Source organism: Ambystoma mexicanum, chromosome 5q (assembly GCF_040938575.1).
Source record: "Ambystoma mexicanum isolate Mex_15411 chromosome 5q, UKY_AmexF1_1, whole genome shotgun sequence".
In the NCBI taxonomy this organism is placed as follows: domain Eukaryota; kingdom Metazoa; phylum Chordata; class Amphibia; order Caudata; family Ambystomatidae; genus Ambystoma; species Ambystoma mexicanum.
Genome location: NC_090933.1, coordinates 529,139,221 through 529,163,188, shown reverse-complemented (window position 1 = coordinate 529,163,188; position 23,968 = coordinate 529,139,221). Strand labels below are relative to the sequence as shown.

General features: G+C 50.6%; 32 non-coding genes across 32 annotated transcripts; 16 read left to right on the top strand and 16 right to left on the bottom strand.

Annotated features, from left to right (window-relative positions):
- Nucleotides 1-53: 53 nt before the first annotated feature.
- TRNAR-CCU (transfer RNA arginine (anticodon CCU)) lies at nt 54-126 on the bottom strand. Its single transcript has one exon. It is a non-coding gene; the product is annotated as a tRNA-Arg (tRNA).
- Nucleotides 127-820: 694 nt separating this feature from the next.
- Nucleotides 821-893, top strand: TRNAA-AGC (transfer RNA alanine (anticodon AGC)). The gene has a single exon. It is a non-coding gene; the product is annotated as a tRNA-Ala (tRNA).
- Nucleotides 894-1,493: 600 nt separating this feature from the next.
- TRNAR-CCU (transfer RNA arginine (anticodon CCU)) lies at nt 1,494-1,566 on the bottom strand. The gene has a single exon. It is a non-coding gene; the product is annotated as a tRNA-Arg (tRNA).
- Nucleotides 1,567-2,260: 694 nt separating this feature from the next.
- TRNAA-AGC (transfer RNA alanine (anticodon AGC)) lies at nt 2,261-2,333 on the top strand. Its single transcript has one exon. It is a non-coding gene; the product is annotated as a tRNA-Ala (tRNA).
- Nucleotides 2,334-2,933: 600 nt separating this feature from the next.
- Nucleotides 2,934-3,006, bottom strand: TRNAR-CCU (transfer RNA arginine (anticodon CCU)). The gene has a single exon. It is a non-coding gene; the product is annotated as a tRNA-Arg (tRNA).
- Nucleotides 3,007-3,700: 694 nt separating this feature from the next.
- Nucleotides 3,701-3,773, top strand: TRNAA-AGC (transfer RNA alanine (anticodon AGC)). The gene has a single exon. It is a non-coding gene; the product is annotated as a tRNA-Ala (tRNA).
- A 600-nt stretch (nt 3,774-4,373) lies between these two features.
- Nucleotides 4,374-4,446, bottom strand: TRNAR-CCU (transfer RNA arginine (anticodon CCU)). Its single transcript has one exon. It is a non-coding gene; the product is annotated as a tRNA-Arg (tRNA).
- Nucleotides 4,447-5,140: 694 nt separating this feature from the next.
- On the top strand, nt 5,141-5,213 carry TRNAA-AGC (transfer RNA alanine (anticodon AGC)). The gene has a single exon. It is a non-coding gene; the product is annotated as a tRNA-Ala (tRNA).
- A 600-nt stretch (nt 5,214-5,813) lies between these two features.
- TRNAR-CCU (transfer RNA arginine (anticodon CCU)) lies at nt 5,814-5,886 on the bottom strand. Its single transcript has one exon. It is a non-coding gene; the product is annotated as a tRNA-Arg (tRNA).
- Nucleotides 5,887-6,580: 694 nt separating this feature from the next.
- Nucleotides 6,581-6,653, top strand: TRNAA-AGC (transfer RNA alanine (anticodon AGC)). Its single transcript has one exon. It is a non-coding gene; the product is annotated as a tRNA-Ala (tRNA).
- A 600-nt stretch (nt 6,654-7,253) lies between these two features.
- Nucleotides 7,254-7,326, bottom strand: TRNAR-CCU (transfer RNA arginine (anticodon CCU)). The gene has a single exon. It is a non-coding gene; the product is annotated as a tRNA-Arg (tRNA).
- A 694-nt stretch (nt 7,327-8,020) lies between these two features.
- Nucleotides 8,021-8,093, top strand: TRNAA-AGC (transfer RNA alanine (anticodon AGC)). The gene has a single exon. It is a non-coding gene; the product is annotated as a tRNA-Ala (tRNA).
- A 600-nt stretch (nt 8,094-8,693) lies between these two features.
- Nucleotides 8,694-8,766, bottom strand: TRNAR-CCU (transfer RNA arginine (anticodon CCU)). The gene has a single exon. It is a non-coding gene; the product is annotated as a tRNA-Arg (tRNA).
- Nucleotides 8,767-9,460: 694 nt separating this feature from the next.
- On the top strand, nt 9,461-9,533 carry TRNAA-AGC (transfer RNA alanine (anticodon AGC)). The gene has a single exon. It is a non-coding gene; the product is annotated as a tRNA-Ala (tRNA).
- Nucleotides 9,534-10,133: 600 nt separating this feature from the next.
- TRNAR-CCU (transfer RNA arginine (anticodon CCU)) lies at nt 10,134-10,206 on the bottom strand. Its single transcript has one exon. It is a non-coding gene; the product is annotated as a tRNA-Arg (tRNA).
- Nucleotides 10,207-10,900: 694 nt separating this feature from the next.
- On the top strand, nt 10,901-10,973 carry TRNAA-AGC (transfer RNA alanine (anticodon AGC)). The gene has a single exon. It is a non-coding gene; the product is annotated as a tRNA-Ala (tRNA).
- A 1,179-nt stretch (nt 10,974-12,152) lies between these two features.
- Nucleotides 12,153-12,225, bottom strand: TRNAR-CCU (transfer RNA arginine (anticodon CCU)). The gene has a single exon. It is a non-coding gene; the product is annotated as a tRNA-Arg (tRNA).
- Nucleotides 12,226-12,919: 694 nt separating this feature from the next.
- Nucleotides 12,920-12,992, top strand: TRNAA-AGC (transfer RNA alanine (anticodon AGC)). Its single transcript has one exon. It is a non-coding gene; the product is annotated as a tRNA-Ala (tRNA).
- A 600-nt stretch (nt 12,993-13,592) lies between these two features.
- On the bottom strand, nt 13,593-13,665 carry TRNAR-CCU (transfer RNA arginine (anticodon CCU)). Its single transcript has one exon. It is a non-coding gene; the product is annotated as a tRNA-Arg (tRNA).
- A 694-nt stretch (nt 13,666-14,359) lies between these two features.
- On the top strand, nt 14,360-14,432 carry TRNAA-AGC (transfer RNA alanine (anticodon AGC)). Its single transcript has one exon. It is a non-coding gene; the product is annotated as a tRNA-Ala (tRNA).
- A 600-nt stretch (nt 14,433-15,032) lies between these two features.
- Nucleotides 15,033-15,105, bottom strand: TRNAR-CCU (transfer RNA arginine (anticodon CCU)). Its single transcript has one exon. It is a non-coding gene; the product is annotated as a tRNA-Arg (tRNA).
- A 694-nt stretch (nt 15,106-15,799) lies between these two features.
- Nucleotides 15,800-15,872, top strand: TRNAA-AGC (transfer RNA alanine (anticodon AGC)). Its single transcript has one exon. It is a non-coding gene; the product is annotated as a tRNA-Ala (tRNA).
- A 600-nt stretch (nt 15,873-16,472) lies between these two features.
- TRNAR-CCU (transfer RNA arginine (anticodon CCU)) lies at nt 16,473-16,545 on the bottom strand. Its single transcript has one exon. It is a non-coding gene; the product is annotated as a tRNA-Arg (tRNA).
- A 694-nt stretch (nt 16,546-17,239) lies between these two features.
- On the top strand, nt 17,240-17,312 carry TRNAA-AGC (transfer RNA alanine (anticodon AGC)). The gene has a single exon. It is a non-coding gene; the product is annotated as a tRNA-Ala (tRNA).
- Nucleotides 17,313-17,912: 600 nt separating this feature from the next.
- TRNAR-CCU (transfer RNA arginine (anticodon CCU)) lies at nt 17,913-17,985 on the bottom strand. The gene has a single exon. It is a non-coding gene; the product is annotated as a tRNA-Arg (tRNA).
- A 694-nt stretch (nt 17,986-18,679) lies between these two features.
- Nucleotides 18,680-18,752, top strand: TRNAA-AGC (transfer RNA alanine (anticodon AGC)). The gene has a single exon. It is a non-coding gene; the product is annotated as a tRNA-Ala (tRNA).
- Nucleotides 18,753-19,352: 600 nt separating this feature from the next.
- TRNAR-CCU (transfer RNA arginine (anticodon CCU)) lies at nt 19,353-19,425 on the bottom strand. Its single transcript has one exon. It is a non-coding gene; the product is annotated as a tRNA-Arg (tRNA).
- Nucleotides 19,426-20,119: 694 nt separating this feature from the next.
- Nucleotides 20,120-20,192, top strand: TRNAA-AGC (transfer RNA alanine (anticodon AGC)). The gene has a single exon. It is a non-coding gene; the product is annotated as a tRNA-Ala (tRNA).
- A 600-nt stretch (nt 20,193-20,792) lies between these two features.
- TRNAR-CCU (transfer RNA arginine (anticodon CCU)) lies at nt 20,793-20,865 on the bottom strand. The gene has a single exon. It is a non-coding gene; the product is annotated as a tRNA-Arg (tRNA).
- Nucleotides 20,866-21,559: 694 nt separating this feature from the next.
- On the top strand, nt 21,560-21,632 carry TRNAA-AGC (transfer RNA alanine (anticodon AGC)). The gene has a single exon. It is a non-coding gene; the product is annotated as a tRNA-Ala (tRNA).
- A 1,179-nt stretch (nt 21,633-22,811) lies between these two features.
- Nucleotides 22,812-22,884, bottom strand: TRNAR-CCU (transfer RNA arginine (anticodon CCU)). The gene has a single exon. It is a non-coding gene; the product is annotated as a tRNA-Arg (tRNA).
- Nucleotides 22,885-23,578: 694 nt separating this feature from the next.
- Nucleotides 23,579-23,651, top strand: TRNAA-AGC (transfer RNA alanine (anticodon AGC)). Its single transcript has one exon. It is a non-coding gene; the product is annotated as a tRNA-Ala (tRNA).
- The last annotated feature ends 317 nt before the right edge of the window (nt 23,652-23,968 follow it).

The window sequence follows — 23,968 nt, the reverse complement described above, 5'->3', positions numbered from 1 at the left end:
CCGCAAAAACCTTTTGCATGCTTTGGCAGAAGTGTGAACAAAATGCCACGAACCACCCCAGATGGGACTCGAACCCACAATCCCTGGCTTAGGAGGCCAGTGCCTTATCCATTAGGCCAATGGGGCCATTCGACAGAGAAGGGGAAAGTTCTTTCTTTTCCTCTTCTCTCACTGGAGTCACGGGTACTGGCCCACTGAAAAGGGCAAGTTGGCTCACGTCCAAAGCTGCAGTGTCCCAGCACACGCGGGCAAAAGGCACCTGCTTGCACTCGGCTGGACACTTCCGCTTTATGGGACACACGATGGAAAGTGGACTCAATTCCCAGACCTAACTCTTACCTGTTTGGTATTCTGACGCTCGATTGTAAAATATGGCCAGCTGGTAAAAATGACAAAGGGCACTCCAGCGCTGGTCCTTTGGCTGCAGGCGGCGTGTCAGCGGCCTAAAACAGCAAGAAATAGCGAGAGAAATAAAGTGAGAAGCAAGCACCTTTTCAATTGGGCTCTCGGGTCTATGGGACTGGCGTGCAGCCTCTTGATCACAAGCGCAGGTCCAGCGTGAAAGGGCGTGGCAGTGGAGTCACTCTGCTATTAATACCTGGTTGGCCAATCCTCGTTGCAATGGATGGCCATCTGCAGCTTTACTTGTAGCTCCACTGAAGGTATTTTGTTTTGGGCAAAGGGGTGAGATTGTGAATTCCTCTGCGGCAGATGAAGAGAAAGGGCTTTATGCACTACAGGTCCCTGGACAGCCAAGCAAGTGTGAGCCGGAGACTGTGCTTCAGCTCTGAAGCAGTGTATCGAGAGCCTTCGAGGAGGAGGGGAATTAGCTCAGATGGTAGAGCGCTCGCTTAGCATGCGAGAGGTAGCGGGATCGATGCCCGCATTCTCCAGCAAGACGCTTTTTCTTCATTTTCACTATTTTATTCAAAACTCGCCAATCGTCGCAAATAAAGTCATGTGCTCGCTTCTGTTTTTTTTACTATCATCCTAAAAGTCTTCCGTCCACTTTCTGCTATCCCAAAGAGTCATCCGCGCGAGGGCCGGCAACAGGCGTGATACTGTGCAACAGGCGCATTGCATGGCATTGGTGACATATTCAGGAAATTCCACTTTGATGCCACCCAGGGCTGTTAACCTTTTATTTCATTTCAATACGATGCTTCGAATAATTGGTTCAAAGTGCGCAGCCTTTGCTCTTTTATTTCGTTTTCATCGGAGCAGGTCGGAGCTGGCAGAAGAGTGAGCCCTGTCTGCAGGAGCTCTGATTCCAGAAAGCATATTTTCCCTGTCTTTCTTACCACTCATCTGTGTCTCTTCGCTGACATGAGGGGTTGCTACACTCTGCAGTCTCCCGGCATTTAAAGTCTGCTACCAGCAGAGCACGTTCTGGACTTCACAGCGCCCAGCAAAGTACTAGCCTGCGCCCACCCCCTACTACCGCAAAAACCTTTTGCATGCTTTGGCAGAAGTGTGAACAAAATGCCACGAACCACCCCAGATGGGACTCGAACCCACAATCCCTGGCTTAGGAGGCCAGTGCCTTATCCATTAGGCCACTGGGGCCACTCGACAGAGAAGGGGAAAGTTCTTTCTTTTCCTCTTCTCTCACTGGAGTCACGGGTACTGGCCCACTGAAAAGGGCAAGTTGGCTCACGTCCAAAGCTGCAGTGTCCCAGCACACGCGGGCAAAAGGCACCTGCTTGCACTCGGCTGGACACTTCCGCTTTATGGGACACACGATGGAAAGTGGACTCAATTCCCAGACCTAACTCTTACCTGTTTGGTATTCTGACGCTCGATTGTAAAATATGGCCAGCTGGTAAAAATGACAAAGGGCACTCCAGCGCTGGTCCTTTGGCTGCAGGCGGCGTGTCAGCGGCCTAAAACAGCAAGAAATAGCGAGAGAAATAAAGTGAGAAGCAAGCACCTTTTCAATAGGGCTCTCGGGTCTATGGGACTGGCGTGCAGCCTCTTGATCACAAGCGCAGGTCCAGCGTGAAAGGGCGTGGCAGTGGAGTCACTCTGCTATTAATACCTGGTTGGCCAATCCTCGTTGCAATGGATGGCCATCTGCAGCTTTACTTGTAGCTCCACTGAAGGTATTTTGTTTTGGGCAAAGGGGTGAGATTGTGATTTCCTCTGCGGCAGATGAAGAGAAAGGGCTTTATGCACTACAGGTCCCTGGACAGCCAAGCAAGTGTGAGCCGGAGACTGTGCTTCAGCTCTGAAGCAGTGTATCGAGAGCCTTCGAGGAGGAGGGGAATTAGCTCAGATGGTAGAGCGCTCGCTTAGCATGCGAGAGGTAGCGGGATCGATGCCCGCATTCTCCAGCAAGACGCTTTTACTTCATTTTCACTATTTTATTCAAAACTCGCCAATCGTCGCAAATAAAGTCATGTGCTCGCTTCTGTTTTTTTTACTATCATCCTAAAAGTCTTCCGTCCACTTTCTGCTATCCCAAAGAGTCATCCGCGCGAGGGCCGGCAACAGGCGTGATACTGTGCAACAGGCGCATTGCATGGCATTGGTGACATATTCAGGAAATTCCACTTTGATGCCACCCAGGGCTGTTAACCTTTTATTTCATTTCAATACGATGCTTCGAATAATTGGTTCAAAGTGCGCAGCCTTTGCTCTTTTATTTCGTTTTCATCGGAGCAGGTCGGAGCTGGCAGAAGAGTGAGCCCTGTCTGCAGGAGCTCTGATTCCAGAAAGCATATTTTCCCTGTCTTTCTTACCACTCATCTGTGTCTCTTCGCTGACATGAGGCGTTGCTACACTCTGCAGTCTCCCGGCATTTAAAGTCTGCTACCAGCAGAGCACGTTCTGGACTTCACAGCGCCCAGCAAAGTACTAGCCTGCGCCCACCCCCTACTACCGCAAAAACCTTTTGCATGCTTTGGCAGAAGTGTGAACAAAATGCCACGAACCACCCCAGATGGGACTCGAACCCACAATCCCTGGCTTAGGAGGCCAGTGCCTTATCCATTAGGCCACTGGGGCCACTCGACAGAGAAGGGGAAAGTTCTTTCTTTTCCTCTTCTCTCACTGGAGTCACGGGTACTGGCCCACTGAAAAGGGCAAGTTGGCTCACGTCCAAAGCTGCAGTGTCCCAGCACACGCGGGCAAAAGGCACCTGCTTGCACTCGGCTGGACACTTCCGCTTTATGGGACACACGATGGAAAGTGGACTCAATTCCCAGACCTAACTCTTACCTGTTTGGTATTCTGACGCTCGATTGTAAAATATGGCCAGCTGGTAAAAATGACAAAGGGCACTCCAGCGCTGGTCCTTTGGCTGCAGGCGGCGTGTCAGCGGCCTAAAACAGCAAGAAATAGCGAGAGAAATAAAGTGAGAAGCAAGCACCTTTTCAATTGGGCTCTCGGGTCTATGGGACTGGCGTGCAGCCTCTTGATCACAAGCGCAGGTCCAGCGTGAAAGGGCGTGGCAGTGGAGTCACTCTGCTATTAATACCTGGTTGGCCAATCCTCGTTGCAATGGATGGCCATCTGCAGCTTTACTTGTAGCTCCACTGAAGGTATTTTGTTTTGGGCAAAGGGGTGAGATTGTGATTTCCTCTGCGGCAGATGAAGAGAAAGGGCTTTATGCACTACAGGTCCCTGGACAGCCAAGCAAGTGTGAGCCGGAGACTGTGCTTCAGCTCTGAAGCAGTGTATCGAGAGCCTTCGAGGAGGAGGGGAATTAGCTCAGATGGTAGAGCGCTCGCTTAGCATGCGAGAGGTAGCGGGATCGATGCCCGCATTCTCCAGCAAGACGCTTTTACTTCATTTTCACTATTTTATTCAAAACTCGCCAATCGTCGCAAATAAAGTCATGTGCTCGCTTCTGTTTTTTTTACTATCATCCTAAAAGTCTTCCGTCCACTTTCTGCTATCCCAAAGAGTCACCCGCGCGAGGGCCGGCAACAGGCGTGATACTGTGCAACAGGCGCATTGCATGGCATTGGTGACATATTCAGGAAATTCCACTTTGATGCCACCCAGGGCTGTTAACCTTTTATTTCATTTCAATACGATGCTTCGAATAATTGGTTCAAAGTGCGCAGCCTTTGCTCTTTTATTTCGTTTTCATCGGAGCAGGTCGGAGCTGGCAGAAGAGTGAGCCCTGTCTGCAGGAGCTCTGATTCCAGAAAGCATATTTTCCCTGTCTTTCTTACCACTCATCTGTGTCTCTTCGCTGACATGAGGGGTTGCTACACTCTGCAGTCTCCCGGCATTTAAAGTCTGCTACCAGCAGAGCACGTTCTGGACTTCACAGCGCCCAGCAAAGTACTAGCCTGCGCCCACCCCCTACTACCGCAAAAACCTTTTGCATGCTTTGGCAGAAGTGTGAACAAAATGCCACGAACCACCCCAGATGGGACTCGAACCCACAATCCCTGGCTTAGGAGGCCAGTGCCTTATCCATTAGGCCACTGGGGCCATTCGACAGAGAAGGGGAAAGTTCTTTCTTTTCCTCTTCTCTCACTGGAGTCACGGGTACTGGCCCACTGAAAAGGGCAAGTTGGCTCACGTCCAAAGCTGCAGTGTCCCAGCACACGCGGGCAAAAGGCACCTGCTTGCACTCGGCTGGACACTTCCGCTTTATGGGACACACGATGGAAAGTGGACTCAATTCCCAGACCTAACTCTTACCTGTTTGGTATTCTGACGCTCGATTGTAAAATATGGCCAGCTGGTAAAAATGACAAAGGGCACTCCAGCGCTGGTCCTTTGGCTGCAGGCGGCGTGTCAGCGGCCTAAAACAGCAAGAAATAGCGAGAGAAATAAAGTGAGAAGCAAGCACCTTTTCAATTGGGCTCTCGGGTCTATGGGACTGGCGTGCAGCCTCTTGATCACAAGCGCAGGTCCAGCGTGAAAGGGCGTGGCAGTGGAGTCACTCTGCTATTAATACCTGGTTGGCCAATCCTCGTTGCAATGGATGGCCATCTGCAGCTTTACTTGTAGCTCCACTGAAGGTATTTTGTTTTGGGCAAAGGGGTGAGATTGTGAATTCCTCTGCGGCAGATGAAGAGAAAGGGCTTTATGCACTACAGGTCCCTGGACAGCCAAGCAAGTGTGAGCCGGAGACTGTGCTTCAGCTCTGAAGCAGTGTATCGAGAGCCTTCGAGGAGGAGGGGAATTAGCTCAGATGGTAGAGCGCTCGCTTAGCATGCGAGAGGTAGCGGGATCGATGCCCGCATTCTCCAGCAAGACGCTTTTTCTTCATTTTCACTATTTTATTCAAAACTCGCCAATCGTCGCAAATAAAGTCATGTGCTCGCTTCTGTTTTTTTTACTATCATCCTAAAAGTCTTCCGTCCACTTTCTGCTATCCCAAAGAGTCATCCGCGCGAGGGCCGGCAACAGGCGTGATACTGTGCAACAGGCGCATTGCATGGCATTGGTGACATATTCAGGAAATTCCACTTTGATGCCACCCAGGGCTGTTAACCTTTTATTTCATTTCAATACGATGCTTCGAATAATTGGTTCAAAGTGCGCAGCCTTTGCTCTTTTATTTCGTTTTCATCGGAGCAGGTCGGAGCTGGCAGAAGAGTGAGCCCTGTCTGCAGGAGCTCTGATTCCAGAAAGCATATTTTCCCTGTCTTTCTTACCACTCATCTGTGTCTCTTCGCTGACATGAGGGGTTGCTACACTCTGCAGTCTCCCGGCATTTAAAGTCTGCTACCAGCAGAGCACGTTCTGGACTTCACAGCGCCCAGCAAAGTACTAGCCTGCGCCCACCCCCTACTACCGCAAAAACCTTTTGCATGCTTTGGCAGAAGTGTGAACAAAATGCCACGAACCCCCCCAGATGGGACTCGAACCCACAATCCCTGGCTTAGGAGGCCAGTGCCTTATCCATTAGGCCACTGGGGCCACTCGACAGAGAAGGGGAAAGTTCTTTCTTTTCCTCTTCTCTCACTGGAGTCACGGGTACTGGCCCACTGAAAAGGGCAAGTTGGCTCACGTCCAAAGCTGCAGTGTCCCAGCACACGCGGGCAAAAGGCACCTGCTTGCACTCGGCTGGACACTTCCGCTTTATGGGACACACGATGGAAAGTGGACTCAATTCCCAGACCTAACTCTTACCTGTTTGGTATTCTGACGCTCGATTGTAAAATATGGCCAGCTGGTAAAAATGACAAAGGGCACTCCAGCGCTGGTCCTTTGGCTGCAGGCGGCGTGTCAGCGGCCTAAAACAGCAAGAAATAGCGAGAGAAATAAAGTGAGAAGCAAGCACCTTTTCAATAGGGCTCTCGGGTCTATGGGACTGGCGTGCAGCCTCTTGATCACAAGCGCAGGTCCAGCGTGAAAGGGCGTGGCAGTGGAGTCACTCTGCTATTAATACCTGGTTGGCCAATCCTCGTTGCAATGGATGGCCATCTGCAGCTTTACTTGTAGCTCCACTGAAGGTATTTTGTTTTGGGCAATGGGGTGAGATTGTGATTTCCTCTGCGGCAGATGAAGAGAAAGGGCTTTATGCACTACAGGTCCCTGGACAGCCAAGCAAGTGTGAGCCGGAGACTGTGCTTCAGCTCTGAAGCAGTGTATCGAGAGCCTTCGAGGAGGAGGGGAATTAGCTCAGATGGTAGAGCGCTCGCTTAGCATGCGAGAGGTAGCGGGATCGATGCCCGCATTCTCCAGCAAGACGCTTTTACTTCATTTTCACTATTTTATTCAAAACTCGCCAATCGTCGCAAATAAAGTCATGTGCTCGCTTCTGTTTTTTTTACTATCATCCTAAAAGTCTTCCGTCCACTTTCTGCTATCCCAAAGAGTCATCCGCGCGAGGGCCGGCAACAGGCGTGATACTGTGCAACAGGCGCATTGCATGGCATTGGTGACATATTCAGGAAATTCCACTTTGATGCCACCCAGGGCTGTTAACCTTTTATTTCATTTCAATACGATGCTTCGAATAATTGGTTCAAAGTGCGCAGCCTTTGCTCTTTTATTTCGTTTTCATCGGAGCAGGTCGGAGCTGGCAGAAGAGTGAGCCCTGTCTGCAGGAGCTCTGATTCCAGAAAGCATATTTTCCCTGTCTTTCTTACCACTCATCTGTGTCTCTTCGCTGACATGAGGCGTTGCTACACTCTGCAGTCTCCCGGCATTTAAAGTCTGCTACCAGCAGAGCACGTTCTGGACTTCACAGCGCCCAGCAAAGTACTAGCCTGCGCCCACCCCCTACTACCGCAAAAACCTTTTGCATGCTTTGGCAGAAGTGTGAACAAAATGCCACGAACCACCCCAGATGGGGCTCGAACCCACAATCCCTGGCTTAGGAGGCCAGTGCCTTATCCATTAGGCCACTGGGGCCACTCGACAGAGAAGGGGAAAGTTCTTTCTTTTCCTCTTCTCTCACTGGAGTCACGGGTACTGGCCCACTGAAAAGGGCAAGTTGGCTCACGTCCAAAGCTGCAGTGTCCCAGCACACGCGGGCAAAAGGCACCTGCTTGCACTCGGCTGGACACTTCCGCTTTATGGGACACACGATGGAAAGTGGACTCAATTCCCAGACCTAACTCTTACCTGTTTGGTATTCTGACGCTCGATTGTAAAATATGGCCAGCTGGTAAAAATGACAAAGGGCACTCCAGCGCTGGTCCTTTGGCTGCAGGCGGCGTGTCAGCGGCCTAAAACAGCAAGAAATAGCGAGAGAAATAAAGAGAGAAATAAGCACCTTTTCAATTGGGCTCTCGGGTCTATGGGACTGGCGTGCAGCCTCTTGATCACAAGCGCAGGTCCAGCGTGAAAGGGCGTGGCAGTGGAGTCACTCTGCTATTAATACCTGGTTGGCCAATCCTCGTTGCAATGGATGGCCATCTGCAGCTTTACTTGTAGCTCCACTGAAGGTATTTTGTTTTGGGCAAAGGGGTGAGATTGTGATTTCCTCTGCGGCAGATGAAGAGAAAGGGCTTTATGCACTACAGGTCCCTGGACAGCCAAGCAAGTGTGAGCCGGAGACTGTGCTTCAGCTCTGAAGCAGTGTATCGAGAGCCTTCGAGGAGGAGGGGAGTTAGCTCAGATGGTAGAGCGCTCGCTTAGCATGCGAGAGGTAGCGGGATCGATGCCCGCATTCTCCAGCAAGACGCTTTTTCTTCATTTTCACTATTTTATTCAAAACTCGCCAATCGTCGCAAATAAAGTCATGTGCTCGCTTCTGTTTTTTTCACTATCATCCTAAAAGTCTTCCGTCCACTTTCTGCTATCCCAAAGAGTCATCCGCGCGAGGGCCGGCAACAGGCGTGATACTGTGCAACAGGCGCATTGCATGGCATTGGTGACATATTCAGGAAATTCCACTTTGATGCCACCCAGGGCTGTTAACCTTTTATTTCATTTCAATACGATGCTTCGAATAATTGGTTCAAAGTGCGCAGCCTTTGCTCTTTTATTTCGTTTTCATCGGAGCAGGTCGGAGCTGGCAGAAGAGTGAGCCCTGTCTGCAGGAGCTCTGATTCCAGAAAGCATATTTTCCCTGTCTTTCTTACCACTCATCTGTGTCTCTTCGCTGACATGAGGCGTTGCTACACTCTGCAGTCTCCCGGCATTTAAAGTCTGCTACCAGCAGAGCACGTTCTGGACTTCACAGCGCCCAGCAAAGTACTAGCCTGCGCCCACCCCCTACTACCGCAAAAACCTTTTGCATGCTTTGGCAGAAGTGTGAACAAAATGCCACGAACCACCCCAGATGGGACTCGAACCCACAATCCCTGGCTTAGGAGGCCAGTGCCTTATCCATTAGGCCACTGGGGCCATTCGACAGAGAAGGGGAAAGTTCTTTCTTTTCCTCTTCTCTCACTGGAGTCACGAGTACTGGCCCACTGAAAAGGGCAAGTTGGCTCACGTCCAAAGCTGCAGTGTCCCAGCACACGCGGGCAAAAGGCACCTGCTTGCACTCGGCTGGACACTTCCGCTTTATGGGACACACGATGGAAAGTGGACTCAATTCCCAGACCTAACTCTTACCTGTTTGGTATTCTGACGCTCGATTGTAAAATATGGCCAGCTGGTAAAAATGACAAAGGGCACTCCAGCGCTGGTCCTTTGGCTGCAGGCGGCGTGTCAGCGGCCTAAAACAGCAAGAAATAGCGAGAGAAATAAAGTGAGAAGCAAGCACCTTTTCAATTGGGCTCTCGGGTCTATGGGACTGGCGTGCAGCCTCTTGATCACAAGCGCAGGTCCAGCGTGAAAGGGCGTGGCAGTGGAGTCACTCTGCTATTAATACCTGGTTGGCCAATCCTCGTTGCAATGGATGGCCATCTGCAGCTTTACTTGTAGCTCCACTGAAGGTATTTTGTTTTGGGCAAAGGGGTGAGATTGTGAATTCCTCTGCGGCAGATGAAGAGAAAGGGCTTTATGCACTACAGGTCCCTGGACAGCCAAGCAAGTGTGAGCCGGAGACTGTGCTTCAGCTCTGAAGCAGTGTATCGAGAGCCTTCGAGGAGGAGGGGAATTAGCTCAGATGGTAGAGCGCTCGCTTAGCATGCGAGAGGTAGCGGGATCGATGCCCGCATTCTCCAGCAAGACGCTTTTTCTTCATTTTCACTATTTTATTCAAAACTCGCCAATCGTCGCAAATAAAGTCATGTGCTCGCTTCTGTTTTTTTTACTATCATCCTAAAAGTCTTCCGTCCACTTTCTGCTATCCCAAAGAGTCATCCGCGCGAGGGCCGGCAACAGGCGTGATACTGTGCAACAGGCGCATTGCATGGCATTGGTGACATATTCAGGAAATTCCACTTTGATGCCACCCAGGGCTGTTAACCTTTTATTTCATTTCAATACGATGCTTCGAATAATTGGTTCAAAGTGCGCAGCCTTTGCTCTTTTATTTCGTTTTCATCGGAGCAGGTCGGAGCTGGCAGAAGAGTGAGCCCTGTCTGCAGGAGCTCTGATTCCAGAAAGCATATTTTCCCTGTCTTTCTTACCACTCATCTGTGTCTCTTCGCTGACATGAGGGGTTGCTACACTCTGCAGTCTCCCGGCATTTAAAGTCTGCTACCAGCAGAGCACGTTCTGGACTTCACAGCGCCCAGCAAAGTACTAGCCTGCGCCCACCCCCTACTACCGCAAAAACCTTTTGCATGCTTTGGCAGAAGTGTGAACAAAATGCCACGAACCACCCCAGATGGGACTCGAACCCACAATCCCTGGCTTAGGAGGCCAGTGCCTTATCCATTAGGCCACTGGGGCCACTCGACAGAGAAGGGGAAAGTTCTTTCTTTTCCTCTTCTCTCACTGGAGTCACGGGTACTGGCCCACTGAAAAGGGCAAGTTGGCTCACGTCCAAAGCTGCAGTGTCCCAGCACACGCGGGCAAAAGGCACCTGCTTGCACTCGGCTGGACACTTCCGCTTTATGGGACACACGATGGAAAGTGGACTCAATTCCCAGACCTAACTCTTACCTGTTTGGTATTCTGACGCTCGATTGTAAAATATGGCCAGCTGGTAAAAATGACAAAGGGCACTCCAGCGCTGGTCCTTTGGCTGCAGGCGGCGTGTCAGCGGCCTAAAACAGCAAGAAATAGCGAGAGAAATAAAGTGAGAAGCAAGCACCTTTTCAATAGGGCTCTCGGGTCTATGGGACTGGCGTGCAGCCTCTTGATCACAAGCGCAGGTCCAGCGTGAAAGGGCGTGGCAGTGGAGTCACTCTGCTATTAATACCTGGTTGGCCAATCCTCGTTGCAATGGATGGCCATCTGCAGCTTTACTTGTAGCTCCACTGAAGGTATTTTGTTTTGGGCAAAGGGGTGAGATTGTGATTTCCTCTGCGGCAGATGAAGAGAAAGGGCTTTATGCACTACAGGTCCCTGGACAGCCAAGCAAGTGTGAGCCGGAGACTGTGCTTCAGCTCTGAAGCAGTGTATCGAGAGCCTTCGAGGAGGAGGGGAATTAGCTCAGATGGTAGAGCGCTCGCTTAGCATGCGAGAGGTAGCGGGATCGATGCCCGCATTCTCCAGCAAGACGCTTTTACTTCATTTTCACTATTTTATTCAAAACTCGCCAATCGTCGCAAATAAAGTCATGTGCTCGCTTCTGTTTTTTTTACTATCATCCTAAAAGTCTTCCGTCCACTTTCTGCTATCCCAAAGAGTCATCCGCGCGAGGGCCGGCAACAGGCGTGATACTGTGCAACAGGCGCATTGCATGGCATTGGTGACATATTCAGGAAATTCCACTTTGATGCCACCCAGGGCTGTTAACCTTTTATTTCATTTCAATACGATGCTTCGAATAATTGGTTCAAAGTGCGCAGCCTTTGCTCTTTTATTTCGTTTTCATCGGAGCAGGTCGGAGCTGGCAGAAGAGTGAGCCCTGTCTGCAGGAGCTCTGATTCCAGAAAGCATATTTTCCCTGTCTTTCTTACCACTCATCTGTGTCTCTTCGCTGACATGAGGCGTTGCTACACTCTGCAGTCTCCCGGCATTTAAAGTCTGCTACCAGCAGAGCACGTTCTGGACTTCACAGCGCCCAGCAAAGTACTAGCCTGCGCCCACCCCCTACTACCGCAAAAACCTTTTGCATGCTTTGGCAGAAGTGTGAACAAAATGCCACGAACCACCCCAGATGGGACTCGAACCCACAATCCCTGGCTTAGGAGGCCAGTGCCTTATCCTGTTTTTTTTACTATCATCCTAAAAGTCTTCCGTCCACTTTCTGCTATCCCAAAGAGTCATCCGCGCGAGGGCCGGCAACAGGCGTGATACTGTGCAACAGGCGCATTGCATGGCATTGGTGACATATTCAGGAAATTCCACTTTGATGCCACCCAGGGCTGTTAACCTTTTATTTCATTTCAATACGATGCTTCGAATAATTGGTTCAAAGTGCGCAGCCTTTGCTCTTTTATTTCGTTTTCATCGGAGCAGGTCGGAGCTGGCAGAAGAGTGAGCCCTGTCTGCAGGAGCTCTGATTCCAGAAAGCATATTTTCCCTGTCTTTCTTACCACTCATCTGTGTCTCTTCGCTGACATGAGGCGTTGCTACACTCTGCAGTCTCCCGGCATTTAAAGTCTGCTACCAGCAGAGCACGTTCTGGACTTCACAGCGCCCAGCAAAGTACTAGCCTGCGCCCACCCCCTACTACCGCAAAAACCTTTTGCATGCTTTGGCAGAAGTGTGAACAAAATGCCACGAACCACCCCAGATGGGACTCGAACCCACAATCCCTGGCTTAGGAGGCCAGTGCCTTATCCATTAGGCCACTGGGGCCACTCGACAGAGAAGGGGAAAGTTCTTTCTTTTCCTCTTCTCTCACTGGAGTCACGGGTACTGGCCCACTGAAAAGGGCAAGTTGGCTCACGTCCAAAGCTGCAGTGTCCCAGCACACGCGGGCAAAAGGCACCTGCTTGCACTCGGCTGGACACTTCCGCTTTATGGGACACACGATGGAAAGTGGACTCAATTCCCAGACCTAACTCTTACCTGTTTGGTATTCTGACGCTCGATTGTAAAATATGGCCAGCTGGTAAAAATGACAAAGGGCACTCCAGCGCTGGTCCTTTGGCTGCAGGCGGCGTGTCAGCGGCCTAAAACAGCAAGAAATAGCGAGAGAAATAAAGTGAGAAGCAAGCACCTTTTCAATTGGGCTCTCGGGTCTATGGGACTGGCGTGCAGCCTCTTGATCACAAGCGCAGGTCCAGCGTGAAAGGGCGTGGCAGTGGAGTCACTCTGCTATTAATACCTGGTTGGCCAATCCTCGTTGCAATGGATGGCCATCTGCAGCTTTACTTGTAGCTCCACTGAAGGTATTTTGTTTTGGGCAAAGGGGTGAGATTGTGAATTCCTCTGCGGCAGATGAAGAGAAAGGGCTTTATGCACTACAGGTCCCTGGACAGCCAAGCAAGTGTGAGCTCGAGACTGTGCTTCAGCTCTGAAGCAGTGTATCGAGAGCCTTCGAGGAGGAGGGGAATTAGCTCAGATGGTAGAGCGCTCGCTTAGCATGCGAGAGGTAGCGGGATCGATGCCCGCATTCTCCAGCAAGACGCTTTTTCTTCATTTTCACTATTTTATTCAAAACTCGCCAATCGTCGCAAATAAAGTCATGTGCTCGCTTCTGTTTTTTTTACTATCATCCTAAAAGTCTTCCGTCCACTTTCTGCTATCCCAAAGAGTCATCCGCGCGAGGGCCGGCAACAGGCGTGATACTGTGCAACAGGCGCATTGCATGGCATTGGTGACATATTCAGGAAATTCCACTTTGATGCCACCCAGGGCTGTTAACCTTTTATTTCATTTCAATACGATGCTTCGAATAATTGGTTCAAAGTGCGCAGCCTTTGCTCTTTTATTTCGTTTTCATCGGAGCAGGTCGGAGCTGGCAGAAGAGTGAGCCCTGTCTGCAGGAGCTCTGATTCCAGAAAGCATATTTTCCCTGTCTTTCTTACCACTCATCTGTGTCTCTTCGCTGACATGAGGGGTTGCTACACTCTGCAGTCTCCCGGCATTTAAAGTCTGCTACCAGCAGAGCACGTTCTGGACTTCACAGCGCCCAGCAAAGTACTAGCCTGCGCCCACCCCCTACTACCGCAAAAACCTTTTGCATGCTTTGGCAGAAGTGTGAACAAAATGCCACGAACCCCCCCAGATGGGACTCGAACCCACAATCCCTGGCTTAGGAGGCCAGTGCCTTATCCATTAGGCCACTGGGGCCACTCGGCAGAGAAGGGGAAAGTTCTTTCTTTTCCTCTTCTCTCACTGGAGTCACGGGTACTGGCCCACTGAAAAGGGCAAGTTGGCTCACGTCCAAAGCTGCAGTGTCCCAGCACACGCGGGCAAAAGGCACCTGCTTGCACTCGGCTGGACACTTCCGCTTTATGGGACACACGATGGAAAGTGGACTCAATTCCCAGACCTAACTCTTACCTGTTTGGTATTCTGACGCTCGATTGTAAAATATGGCCAGCTGGTAAAAATGACAAAGGGCACTCCAGCGCTGGTCCTTTGGCTGCAGGCGGCGTGTCAGCGGCCTAAAACAGCAAGAAATAGCGAGAGAAATAAAGTGAGAAGCAAGCACCTTTTCAATAGGGCTCTCGGGTCTATGGGACTGGCGTGCAGCCTCTTGATCACAAGCGCAGGTCCAGCGTGAAAGGGCGTGGCAGTGGAGTCACTCTGCTATTAATACCTGGTTGGCCAATCCTCGTTGCAATGGATGGCCATCTGCAGCTTTACTTGTAGCTCCACTGAAGGTATTTTGTTTTGGGCAAAGGGGTGAGATTGTGATTTCCTCTGCGGCAGATGAAGAGAAAGGGCTTTATGCACTACAGGTCCCTGGACAGCCAAGCAAGTGTGAGCCGGAGACTGTGCTTCAGCTCTGAAGCAGTGTATCGAGAGCCTTCGAGGAGGAGGGGAATTAGCTCAGATGGTAGAGCGCTCGCTTAGCATGCGAGAGGTAGCGGGATCGATGCCCGCATTCTCCAGCAAGACGCTTTTACTTCATTTTCACTATTTTATTCAAAACTCGCCAATCGTCGCAAATAAAGTCATGTGCTCGCTTCTGTTTTTTTTACTATCATCCTAAAAGTCTTCCGTCCACTTTCTGCTATCCCAAAGAGTCATCCGCGCGAGGGCCGGCAACAGGCGTGATACTGTGCAACAGGCGCATTGCATGGCATTGGTGACATATTCAGGAAATTCCACTTTGATGCCACCCAGGGCTGTTAACCTTTTATTTCATTTCAATACGATGCTTCGAATAATTGGTTCAAAGTGCGCAGCCTTTGCTCTTTTATTTCGTTTTCATCGGAGCAGGTCGGAGCTGGCAGAAGAGTGAGCCCTGTCTGCAGGAGCTCTGATTCCAGAAAGCATATTTTCCCTGTCTTTCTTACCACTCATCTGTGTCTCTTCGCTGACATGAGGCGTTGCTACACTCTGCAGTCTCCCGGCATTTAAAGTCTGCTACCAGCAGAGCACGTTCTGGACTTCACAGCGCCCAGCAAAGTACTAGCCTGCGCCCACCCCCTACTACCGCAAAAACCTTTTGCATGCTTTGGCAGAAGTGTGAACAAAATGCCACGAACCACCCCAGATGGGGCTCGAACCCACAATCCCTGGCTTAGGAGGCCAGTGCCTTATCCATTAGGCCACTGGGGCCACTCGACAGAGAAGGGGAAAGTTCTTTCTTTTCCTCTTCTCTCACTGGAGTCACGGGTACTGGCCCACTGAAAAGGGCAAGTTGGCTCACGTCCAAAGCTGCAGTGTCCCAGCACACGCGGGCAAAAGGCACCTGCTTGCACTCGGCTGGACACTTCCGCTTTATGGGACACACGATGGAAAGTGGACTCAATTCCCAGACCTAACTCTTACCTGTTTGGTATTCTGACGCTCGATTGTAAAATATGGCCAGCTGGTAAAAATGACAAAGGGCACTCCAGCGCTGGTCCTTTGGCTGCAGGCGGCGTGTCAGCGGCCTAAAACAGCAAGAAATAGCGAGAGAAATAAAGAGAGAAATAAGCACCTTTTCAATTGGGCTCTCGGGTCTATGGGACTGGCGTGCAGCCTCTTGATCACAAGCGCAGGTCCAGCGTGAAAGGGCGTGGCAGTGGAGTCACTCTGCTATTAATACCTGGTTGGCCAATCCTCGTTGCAATGGATGGCCATCTGCAGCTTTACTTGTAGCTCCACTGAAGGTATTTTGTTTTGGGCAAAGGGGTGAGATTGTGATTTCCTCTGCGGCAGATGAAGAGAAAGGGCTTTATGCACTACAGGTCCCTGGACAGCCAAGCAAGTGTGAGCCGGAGACTGTGCTTCAGCTCTGAAGCAGTGTATCGAGAGCCTTCGAGGAGGAGGGGAGTTAGCTCAGATGGTAGAGCGCTCGCTTAGCATGCGAGAGGTAGCGGGATCGATGCCCGCATTCTCCAGCAAGACGCTTTTTCTTCATTTTCACTATTTTATTCAAAACTCGCCAATCGTCGCAAATAAAGTCATGTGCTCGCTTCTGTTTTTTTCACTATCATCCTAAAAGTCTTCCGTCCACTTTCTGCTATCCCAAAGAGTCATCCGCGCGAGGGCCGGCAACAGGCGTGATACTGTGCAACAGGCGCATTGCATGGCATTGGTGACATATTCAGGAAATTCCACTTTGATGCCACCCAGGGCTGTTAACCTTTTATTTCATTTCAATACGATGCTTCGAATAATTGGTTCAAAGTGCGCAGCCTTTGCTCTTTTATTTCGTTTTCATCGGAGCAGGTCGGAGCTGGCAGAAGAGTGAGCCCTGTCTGCAGGAGCTCTGATTCCAGAAAGCATATTTTCCCTGTCTTTCTTACCACTCATCTGTGTCTCTTCGCTGACATGAGGCGTTGCTACACTCTGCAGTCTCCCGGCATTTAAAGTCTGCTACCAGCAGAGCACGTTCTGGACTTCACAGCGCCCAGCAAAGTACTAGCCTGCGCCCACCCCCTACTACCGCAAAAACCTTTTGCATGCTTTGGCAGAAGTGTGAACAAAATGCCACGAACCACCCCAGATGGGACTCGAACCCACAATCCCTGGCTTAGGAGGCCAGTGCCTTATCCATTAGGCCACTGGGGCCACTCGACAGAGAAGGGGAAAGTTCTTTCTTTTCCTCTTCTCTCACTGGAGTCACGGGTACTGGCCCACTGAAAAGGGCAAGTTGGCTCACGTCCAAAGCTGCAGTGTCCCAGCACACGCGGGCAAAAGGCACCTGCTTGCACTCGGCTGGACACTTCCGCTTTATGGGACACACGATGGAAAGTGGACTCAATTCCCAGACCTAACTCTTACCTGTTTGGTATTCTGACGCTCGATTGTAAAATATGGCCAGCTGGTAAAAATGACAAAGGGCACTCCAGCGCTGGTCCTTTGGCTGCAGGCGGCGTGTCAGCGGCCTAAAACAGCAAGAAATAGCGAGAGAAATAAAGTGAGAAGCAAGCACCTTTTCAATTGGGCTCTCGGGTCTATGGGACTGGCGTGCAGCCTCTTGATCACAAGCGCAGGTCCAGCGTGAAAGGGCGTGGCAGTGGAGTCACTCTGCTATTAATACCTGGTTGGCCAATCCTCGTTGCAATGGATGGCCATCTGCAGCTTTACTTGTAGCTCCACTGAAGGTATTTTGTTTTGGGCAAAGGGGTGAGATTGTGAATTCCTCTGCGGCAGATGAAGAGAAAGGGCTTTATGCACTACAGGTCCCTGGACAGCCAAGCAAGTGTGAGCCGGAGACTGTGCTTCAGCTCTGAAGCAGTGTATCGAGAGCCTTCGAGGAGGAGGGGAATTAGCTCAGATGGTAGAGCGCTCGCTTAGCATGCGAGAGGTAGCGGGATCGATGCCCGCATTCTCCAGCAAGACGCTTTTTCTTCATTTTCACTATTTTATTCAAAACTCGCCAATCGTCGCAAATAAAGTCATGTGCTCGCTTCTGTTTTTTTTACTATCATCCTAAAAGTCTTCCGTCCACTTTCTGCTATCCCAAAGAGTCATCCGCGCGAGGGCCGGCAACAGGCGTGATACTGTGCAACAGGCGCATTGCATGGCATTGGTGACATATTCAGGAAATTCCACTTTGATGCCACCCAGGGCTGTTAACCTTTTATTTCATTTCAATACGATGCTTCGAATAATTGGTTCAAAGTGCGCAGCCTTTGCTCTTTTATTTCGTTTTCATCGGAGCAGGTCGGAGCTGGCAGAAGAGTGAGCCCTGTCTGCAGGAGCTCTGATTCCAGAAAGCATATTTTCCCTGTCTTTCTTACCACTCATCTGTGTCTCTTCGCTGACATGAGGGGTTGCTACACTCTGCAGTCTCCCGGCATTTAAAGTCTGCTACCAGCAGAGCACGTTCTGGACTTCACAGCGCCCAGCAAAGTACTAGCCTGCGCCCACCCCCTACTACCGCAAAAACCTTTTGCATGCTTTGGCAGAAGTGTGAACAAAATGCCACGAACCACCCCAGATGGGACTCGAACCCACAATCCCTGGCTTAGGAGGCCAGTGCCTTATCCATTAGGCCACTGGGGCCACTCGACAGAGAAGGGGAAAGTTCTTTCTTTTCCTCTTCTCTCACTGGAGTCACGGGTACTGGCCCACTGAAAAGGGCAAGTTGGCTCACGTCCAAAGCTGCAGTGTCCCAGCACACGCGGGCAAAAGGCACCTGCTTGCACTCGGCTGGACACTTCCGCTTTATGGGACACACGATGGAAAGTGGACTCAATTCCCAGACCTAACTCTTACCTGTTTGGTATTCTGACGCTCGATTGTAAAATATGGCCAGCTGGTAAAAATGACAAAGGGCACTCCAGCGCTGGTCCTTTGGCTGCAGGCGGCGTGTCAGCGGCCTAAAACAGCAAGAAATAGCGAGAGAAATAAAGTGAGAAGCAAGCACCTTTTCAATAGGGCTCTCGGGTCTATGGGACTGGCGTGCAGCCTCTTGATCACAAGCGCAGGTCCAGCGTGAAAGGGCGTGGCAGTGGAGTCACTCTGCTATTAATACCTGGTTGGCCAATCCTCGTTGCAATGGATGGCCATCTGCAGCTTTACTTGTAGCTCCACTGAAGGTATTTTGTTTTGGGCAAAGGGGTGAGATTGTGATTTCCTCTGCGGCAGATGAAGAGAAAGGGCTTTATGCACTACAGGTCCCTGGACAGCCAAGCAAGTGTGAGCCGGAGACTGTGCTTCAGCTCTGAAGCAGTGTATCGAGAGCCTTCGAGGAGGAGGGGAATTAGCTCAGATGGTAGAGCGCTCGCTTAGCATGCGAGAGGTAGCGGGATCGATGCCCGCATTCTCCAGCAAGACGCTTTTACTTCATTTTCACTATTTTATTCAAAACTCGCCAATCGTCGCAAATAAAGTCATGTGCTCGCTTCTGTTTTTTTTACTATCATCCTAAAAGTCTTCCGTCCACTTTCTGCTATCCCAAAGAGTCATCCGCGCGAGGGCCGGCAACAGGCGTGATACTGTGCAACAGGCGCATTGCATGGCATTGGTGACATATTCAGGAAATTCCACTTTGATGCCACCCAGGGCTGTTAACCTTTTATTTCATTTCAATACGATGCTTCGAATAATTGGTTCAAAGTGCGCAGCCTTTGCTCTTTTATTTCGTTTTCATCGGAGCAGGTCGGAGCTGGCAGAAGAGTGAGCCCTGTCTGCAGGAGCTCTGATTCCAGAAAGCATATTTTCCCTGTCTTTCTTACCACTCATCTGTGTCTCTTCGCTGACATGAGGCGTTGCTACACTCTGCAGTCTCCCGGCATTTAAAGTCTGCTACCAGCAGAGCACGTTCTGGACTTCACAGCGCCCAGCAAAGTACTAGCCTGCGCCCACCCCCTACTACCGCAAAAACCTTTTGCATGCTTTGGCAGAAGTGTGAACAAAATGCCACGAACCACCCCAGATGGGACTCGAACCCACAATCCCTGGCTTAGGAGGCCAGTGCCTTATCCATTAGGCCACTGGGGCCACTCGACAGAGAAGGGGAAAGTTCTTTCTTTTCCTCTTCTCTCACTGGAGTCACGGGTACTGGCCCACTGAAAAGGGCAAGTTGGCTCACGTCCAAAGCTGCAGTGTCCCAGCACACGCGGGCAAAAGGCACCTGCTTGCACTCGGCTGGACACTTCCGCTTTATGGGACACACGATGGAAAGTGGACTCAATTCCCAGACCTAACTCTTACCTGTTTGGTATTCTGACGCTCGATTGTAAAATATGGCCAGCTGGTAAAAATGACAAAGGGCACTCCAGCGCTGGTCCTTTGGCTGCAGGCGGCGTGTCAGCGGCCTAAAACAGCAAGAAATAGCGAGAGAAATAAAGTGAGAAGCAAGCACCTTTTCAATTGGGCTCTCGGGTCTATGGGACTGGCGTGCAGCCTCTTGATCACAAGCGCAGGTCCAGCGTGAAAGGGCGTGGCAGTGGAGTCACTCTGCTATTAATACCTGGTTGGCCAATCCTCGTTGCAATGGATGGCCATCTGCAGCTTTACTTGTAGCTCCACTGAAGGTATTTTGTTTTGGGCAAAGGGGTGAGATTGTGATTTCCTCTGCGGCAGATGAAGAGAAAGGGCTTTATGCACTACAGGTCCCTGGACAGCCAAGCAAGTGTGAGCCGGAGACTGTGCTTCAGCTCTGAAGCAGTGTATCGAGAGCCTTCAAGGAGGAGGGGAATTAGCTCAGATGGTAGAGCGCTCGCTTAGCATGCGAGAGGTAGCGGGATCGATGCCCGCATTCTCCAGCAAGACGCTTTTACTTCATTTTCACTATTTTATTCAAAACTCGCCAATCGTCGCAAATAAAGTCATGTGCTCGCTTCTGTTTTTTTTACTATCATCCTAAAAGTCTTCCGTCCACTTTCTGCTATCCCAAAGAGTCATCCGCGCGAGGGCCGGCAACAGGCGTGATACTGTGCAACAGGCGCATTGCATGGCATTGGTGACATATTCAGGAAATTCCACTTTGATGCCACCCAGGGCTGTTAACCTTTTATTTCATTTCAATACGATGCTTCGAATAATTGGTTCAAAGTGCGCAGCCTTTGCTCTTTTATTTCGTTTTCATCGGAGCAGGTCGGAGCTGGCAGAAGAGTGAGCCCTGTCTGCAGGAGCTCTGATTCCAGAAAGCATATTTTCCCTGTCTTTCTTACCACTCATCTGTGTCTCTTCGCTGACATGAGGCGTTGCTACACTCTGCAGTCTCCCGGCATTTAAAGTCTGCTACCAGCAGAGCACGTTCTGGACTTCACAGCGCCCAGCAAAGTACTAGCCTGCGCCCACCCCCTACTACCGCAAAAACCTTTTGCATGCTTTGGCAGAAGTGTGAACAAAATGCCACGAACCACCCCAGATGGGACTCGAACCCACAATCCCTGGCTTAGGAGGCCAGTGCCTTATCCATTAGGCCACTGGGGCCACTCGACAGAGAAGGGGAAAGTTCTTTCTTTTCCTCTTCTCTCACTGGAGTCACGGGTACTGGCCCACTGAAAAGGGCAAGTTGGCTCACGTCCAAAGCTGCAGTGTCCCAGCACACGCGGGCAAAAGGCACCTGCTTGCACTCGGCTGGACACTTCCGCTTTATGGGACACACGATGGAAAGTGGACTCAATTCCCAGACCTAACTCTTACCTGTTTGGTATTCTGACGCTCGATTGTAAAATATGGCCAGCTGGTAAAAATGACAAAGGGCACTCCAGCGCTGGTCCTTTGGCTGCAGGCGGCGTGTCAGCGGCCTAAAACAGCAAGAAATAGCGAGAGAAATAAAGTGAGAAGCAAGCACCTTTTCAATTGGGCTCTCGGGTCTATGGGACTGGCGTGCAGCCTCTTGATCACAAGCGCAGGTCCAGCGTGAAAGGGCGTGGCAGTGGAGTCACTCTGCTATTAATACCTGGTTGGCCAATCCTCGTTGCAATGGATGGCCATCTGCAGCTTTACTTGTAGCTCCACTGAAGGTATTTTGTTTTGGGCAAAGGGGTGAGATTGTGATTTCCTCTGCGGCAGATGAAGAGAAAGGGCTTTATGCACTACAGGTCCCTGGACAGCCAAGCAAGTGTGAGCCGGAGACTGTGCTTCAGCTCTGAAGCAGTGTATCGAGAGCCTTCGAGGAGGAGGGGAATTAGCTCAGATGGTAGAGCGCTCGCTTAGCATGCGAGAGGTAGCGGGATCGATGCCCGCATTCTCCAGCAAGACGCTTTTTCTTCATTTTCACTATTTTATTCAAAACTCGCCAATCGTCGCAAATAAAGTCATGTGCTCGCTTCTGTTTTTTTTACTATCATCCTAAAAGTCTTCCGTCCACTTTCTGCTATCCCAAAGAGTCATCCGCGCGAGGGCCGGCAACAGGCGTGATACTGTGCAACAGGCGCATTGCATGGCATTGGTGACATATTCAGGAAATTCCACTTTGATGCCACCCAGGGCTGTTAACCTTTTATTTCATTTCAATACGATGCTTCGAATAATTGGTTCAAAGTGCGCAGCCTTTGCTCTTTTATTTCGTTTTCATCGGAGCAGGTCGGAGCTGGCAGAAGAGTGAGCCCTGTCTGCAGGAGCTCTGATTCCAGAAAGCATATTTTCCCTGTCTTTCTTACCACTCATCTGTGTCTCTTCGCTGACATGAGGCGTTGCTACACTCTGCAGTCTCCCGGCATTTAAAGTCTGCTACCAGCAGAGCACGTTCTGGACTTCACAGCGCCCAGCAAAGTACTAGCCTGCGCCCACCCCCTACTACCGCAAAAACCTTTTGCATGCTTTGGCAGAAGTGTGAACAAAATGCCACGAACCACCCCAGATGGGACTCGAACCCACAATCCCTGGCTTAGGAGGCCAGTGCCTTATCCTGTTTTTTTTACTATCATCCTAAAAGTCTTCGGTCCACTTTCTGCTATCCCAAAGAGTCATCCGCGCGAGGGCCGGCAACAGGCGTGATACTGTGCAACAGGCGCATTGCATGGCATTGGTGACATATTCAGGAAATTCCACTTTGATGCCACCCAGGGCTGTTAACCTTTTATTTCATTTCAATACGATGCTTCGAATAATTGGTTCAAAGTGCGCAGCCTTTGCTCTTTTATTTCGTTTTCATCGGAGCAGGTCGGAGCTGGCAGAAGAGTGAGCCCTGTCTGCAGGAGCTCTGATTCCAGAAAGCATATTTTCCCTGTCTTTCTTACCACTCATCTGTGTCTCTTCGCTGACATGAGGCGTTGCTACACTCTGCAGTCTCCCGGCATTTAAAGTCTGCTACCAGCAGAGCACGTTCTGGACTTCACAGCGCCCAGCAAAGTACTAGCCTGCGCCCACCCCCTACTACCGCAAAAACCTTTTGCATGCTTTGGCAGAAGTGTGAACAAAATGCCACGAACCACCCCAGATGGGACTCGAACCCACAATCCCTGGCTTAGGAGGCCAGTGCCTTATCCATTAGGCCACTGGGGCCACTCGACAGAGAAGGGGAAAGTTCTTTCTTTTCCTCTTCTCTCACTGGAGTCACGGGTACTGGCCCACTGAAAAGGGCAAGTTGGCTCACGTCCAAAGCTGCAGTGTCCCAGCACACGCGGGCAAAAGGCACCTGCTTGCACTCGGCTGGACACTTCCGCTTTATGGGACACACGATGGAAAGTGGACTCAATTCCCAGACCTAACTCTTACCTGTTTGGTATTCTGACGCTCGATTGTAAAATATGGCCAGCTGGTAAAAATGACAAAGGGCACTCCAGCGCTGGTCCTTTGGCTGCAGGCGGCGTGTCAGCGGCCTAAAACAGCAAGAAATAGCGAGAGAAATAAAGTGAGAAGCAAGCACCTTTTCAATTGGGCTCTCGGGTCTATGGGACTGGCGTGCAGCCTCTTGATCACAAGCGCAGGTCCAGCGTGAAAGGGCGTGGCAGTGGAGTCACTCTGCTATTAATACCTGGTTGGCCAATCCTCGTTGCAATGGATGGCCATCTGCAGCTTTACTTGTAGCTCCACTGAAGGTATTTTGTTTTGGGCAAAGGGGTGAGATTGTGATTTCCTCTGCGGCAGATGAAGAGAAAGGGCTTTATGCACTACAGGTCCCTGGACAGCCAAGCAAGTGTGAGCCGGAGACTGTGCTTCAGCTCTGAAGCAGTGTATCGAGAGCCTTCGAGGAGGAGGGGAATTAGCTCAGATGGTAGAGCGCTCGCTTAGCATGCGAGAGGTAGCGGGATCGATGCCCGCATTCTCCAGCAAGACGCTTTTACTTCATTTTCACTATTTTATTCAAAACTCGCCAATCGTCGCAAATAAAGTCATGTGCTCGCTTCTGTTTTTTTTACTATCATCCTAAAAGTCTTCCGTCCACTTTCTGCTATCCCAAAGAGTCATCCGCGCGAGGGCCGGCAACAGGCGTGATACTGTGCAACAGGCGCATTGCATGGCATTGGTGACATATTCAGGAAATTCCACTTTGATGCCACCCAGGGCTGTTAACCTTTTATTTCATTTCAATACGATGCTTCGAATAATTGGTTCAAAGTGCGCAGCCTTTGCTCTTTTATTTCGT